This window comes from Dermacentor silvarum, chromosome 1 (genome assembly GCF_013339745.2).
Source record: "Dermacentor silvarum isolate Dsil-2018 chromosome 1, BIME_Dsil_1.4, whole genome shotgun sequence".
Classification (NCBI taxonomy): Eukaryota; Metazoa; Arthropoda; class Arachnida; order Ixodida; family Ixodidae; genus Dermacentor; species Dermacentor silvarum.
The window spans coordinates 79,603,693-79,608,204 of NC_051154.1; the positions used below are offsets into that span (position 1 = coordinate 79,603,693).

A 4,512-nucleotide genomic window follows, 5' to 3' on the forward strand; every position below is an offset into this window, starting at 1 on the left:
CGAAGTGCAAAGCCGAAAAGCACACACACTGATGATGATAGTGCCTTTCAATGCCCTCGCTCGCTTCGGACGAACGGCTAGCCAAAGCCGTAGCAGCTACAGCTCTGAGGCGCCAAGCTCGAACATGCAGAAACGTTCCTTTGACGTTTTAAAATGGTCCGTTCACGCTAACATAAATACCGACGCTTGTAAGAATAATTAAAATGATAAAATCATTAAAAGAAAAGGTGGTAAGACGAGCAGTAACACGGATGAAGTTTCATTTGAATAAAAATACTAGTATATTGTTTACTTTTCGTTTTCGCTCGTTCTTCGCTACGACCACTTTCTATCCTTGTGGCAATAGATCTAGATCCGTGGCAATATTTCTGAAGAAGTGGATGTGCTTGATCGTGCACGCCATAGGGCGCAATTGTGACGCACGCAGTTGTTTCTTATAAAACGAATAGCTTTCTTTGGCTCTTTCGCCCTTCTTCGTGGCCGCCAGCCGGAATTTCCCCGGGCACATGCTTTGGCGCAACCGAGTTGCGGGGCGCGTTCGTCGCCGAGCGTCCACTAGCTCTTTGAGCCGCACGTGTTACCGCGCGAAAGTTTTGTGGCATCTGAAGGATTACACACAGTGGCCCTGAGCAGCTCCACGAAATCGCCATCTATGCCCTCATGCACGGAGAAACGTGACACAGCGCCATAAGTGACCACAGCATCTAAACCATGGCCACTGTGTGTAATCCTTCAGATGCCAAAAAACTTTCGCGCGGTAACACGTGCGTCTCAAAGAGCTATAGTGGACGCTCGGCGACGAACGCGCCCCGCAACTCGGTTGCGCCAAAGCATGTGCCCGGGGAAATTCCGGCTGGCGGCCACGAAGAAGGGCGACCACTTTCTTATATTATATTATATATAATATAAATAGGGCTCCCTGTTTTCGGTGTTTATTTTTCCTGAAAATCGGCGGGTGTTTATCGGAGTTTATATTTCTGGCGGAAATTCGGCGTTTATCGGAGTTTATTTCCCGTAAATCCCCAATTCTCCGAAATTCGGAGTTTTGCATTATTCTCAAAACCCGAATATCTTAGATCAATTCATATCTGAATACTGAAATATCAAAACACACGAAGCACATTTTATTTTTCCTAGAACGTTTGAATGGACCAAAACGTATACGCACAAGCGAAATACTTGAACACAGAAAACCTTTAATTTTGCGTATAACAACCTTAGCTTAAAGCTTATTGTAAAACACGCAAGCATACTTTGCGAGATTGCTGTCAGTGATCGAAGCACGCTCCTTTCTATTGACGACTCTCAGCTTTGAAAACGCCCTTTCAACGTTAGCGCTAGAAACAGGAAGCGCCAGAAGACGCAGCGCGCAGCGAGAAAGCACTGGCCACTCGACATGTGAAGTCTCCAAAACGACAGGGGTTTAACAACGTTACGTATTTCATAGCACGGATAGTTCGCCAAATCACTCAGGAGCTGGCTCAAGTCGTCAGTTGCAAGAAGCACTAATTGAAAAATGGGCGCATAGGTTTCGAACGCGCAGGGAAGCTCATGCTTCACACTTGGGTTCACAATTTGAACACAGTACCAAAACGATTCTTTGGTGTACTGGAGTTGATCGCACAGGTTCCTCTCAGATGTCTGTCTCCACTTTTCGGCGACAGCAGCGTAGTATCCGTTAAGTCTGCGACAGTCGTTAAGCGTTGATTCTCGTCAAGGAGGTCCAACATACTTGTGACATCTGATGCGAAGACCTCGGTTGGATCCCGCCATTGAATGATGAGTGCGTGCAAACGAACCCCCAGTATGGGATAAACTTGGTGTATCAGGGTACTCTCTGCCTCAAGTTCCTTAATTATTGAGATCACGGCACACGCATTGGTCTTCAGAAACCTCATCTTAACGAGCAAGTCGTGCACAGCTTCAGGCGATGAAACAAGAGTCCTGAGCTTCTCACGCTTCTTCCCCTTGGCTTTGTCGCTGCTCAAGAAATACAAAATGACGCGCCAGTAGTCCAAAATATCTTCTAGAGCTTCATAAAAAGAGAACCACCTCGACGGACATACGGTTTTCAGCGACTTGATGGTCATAACCATGGCCAAGCAAATCGGAGTTTATCGGATAAATCTGAATTGTCAAAAATTTTACCGGCGAATGTTTATCGGATTTTTTCAGATAAAACCGAAAACACGGATCCCTATATATATATATATATATATATATATATATATATATAATCATATCATAAGAATCCATCAAACAATGACACCAATGTTGTACAACATAGGGGAAATTACTTGCACTTACTAATTGAATTAAAGAAATGATAAATAAATGAAAATTGATGAAAAAACTGGCCGCAGGGGGGGAACGAACCCACGTCTTCGCATTACGCGTGCGATGCTCTCACCATTAAGCTATCGTGGCGCCGTTTTCCCATCCCCTTTCTGGGGTATTTATGTCGTACAACTAGAACTAACCCTGGGAGTGTTAGCCAGCGCCACCACTCACAAACCTAGGCGGCGGATGTAGAACATCCTTTCTGCCGCAGGCGTCACGAGTACGTGATCTTTTTATGGGCGAAGCTCCTTAGGACCCGCCGTGGTTGCTCAGTGGCTATGGTGTTGGGCTGCTGAGCACGAGGTCGCGGGATCGAATCCTGGCCACGGCGGCCGCATTTCGATGGGGGCGAAATGCGAAAACACCCGTGTACTTAGATTTAGGTGCACGTTAAAGAACCCCAGGTGGTCCAAATTTTCGAAGTCCCCCACTACGGCGTGCCTCAGAATCAGAACTGGTTTTGGCACGAAAACCCCATAATTTAATTTAATTAAGCTCCTTAGGGCGTGGGTCTGTCCTTCCTCCGATGTAGTATGTAGCCACCTGTAGTTTTATGAAGTGTTCACTAGATGGCGTAAGTGTCGATCTTTCTATATATAAGTGTATATATCACTAGATGGCGCTAGTTTTTCGTATAGTTGACAACCACAAAGTACAAAATATGTTAATAGTCATGGCTAGGTGGCGTATATGCCACCGCCCGGTTTAAAGGGTTCAGCCTCATCCATCCATCCATCCATCGTTGATGAGAAAACCTACAATGTAGTGCGACGGGTTACCGCTAGGGGGTGTTATAATAAAAGGTGCTCGCTCTTGGCGCGCTTTCTCTTTCGCTCGGAGTCGCCGGATGGAAGACAAGGCTGCGGAGCGGAGAGCACGGAAGGCGGCGGCGGCGCGCGCAAACCAAGCATCTAAGAAGAAGCGTCTAAGAAAACAAAACGTATTGTATATATACACACACTGTTTCTCACGTGTTTACTTGATCATACACTGGGCGAATTACTCGGAGTATTCACGGTTTACCGATGATCCCTCCGGAGCTTCGCCCCATCATCATCATTCACCTCGTGGATATATGCTGCGATTTTTTTGGGGGGTGGAGGCAACTGGTCAATAAGCCCACACATGCTACCTGAAGGCATCAATGTTGCCGGATTCGAGCCCTCGTAAGTAATGAACGAGAAGAAAGGGAACCGAGGGGCCCGATTTGTATTAATCATATCATAAGAAGCCAACAAACAATGACACCAAGGACAACATAGCGCAAATTACTTGTACTTACTAACTGAATTAAAGAAATCATAAATTAATGAAAATGAAAATGGATGAAAGAACAACTGGCCGCAGGTGGGGAACGAACCCACGTCTTCGCATTACGCGTGCGATGCTCTCACCATTGAGCTACCGCGGCGCCACGGTAGTCTTCTGCATATTAATCTTCAACCCCACTCTTACACTTTCTCGGTTAAGGTCCTCAATCATTTGTTGTAATTCCTCCCCATTGTTGCTGAATAGGACAATGTCATCTGCAAACCGAAGGTTGCTGAGATATTCGCCGTTGATTCTCACTCCTAAGCCTTCCCAGTCTAAGAGCTTGAATACTTCTTCTAAGCATGCAGTGAATAAAATTGGAGAGATTGTGTCTCCTTGCCTGACCCCTTTCTTGATAGGTAACTTTCTACTTTTCTTGTGGAGAACCAAGGTTACTGTGCAATCCTTGTGGATATTTGCTAATATATTCACGTATGCATCCTGTACTCCTTGGTTGCGTAATTCCTCTATGACTGCTGGTATCTCTACTGAACCAAATGCTTTTTCATAATCTATGAAAGCCATATAGAGAGGTTGATTGCACTTCGCAGATTTCTCTATTACCTTGTTGATGAAATGGATATGATCCATCGTAGAATATCCCTTCCTGAAGCCAGCCTGTTCTCTTGGTTGGCTGAAATCAAGTGTTGCCCTGATTCTATTTGAAATTGCCTTGGTGAATATTTTATACAATACTGAGAGCAAGCTAATGGGTCTCTAAGTCTTCAATTCTTTAACGTCTCCCTTCTTATGGTTAAGTATAATGTTGGCATTCTTCCAGCTTTCTGGTACACTTGAAGTCGTGAGGCATTGCGTATAAAGGGCCGCAAGCTTTTCAAGTATGATATCTCCTCCATCTTT

The 4,512-nt window shown here is 45.2% G+C and overlaps 1 non-coding gene across 1 annotated transcript; it reads right to left on the reverse strand.

The window, feature by feature from the left end:
• Positions 1 to 3,679: 3,679 nt before the first annotated feature.
• Positions 3,680 to 3,751, reverse strand: Trnat-cgu (transfer RNA threonine (anticodon CGU)). Its single transcript has one exon. It is a non-coding gene; the product is annotated as a tRNA-Thr (tRNA).
• Between the last annotated feature and the right edge of the window lie 761 nt (positions 3,752 to 4,512).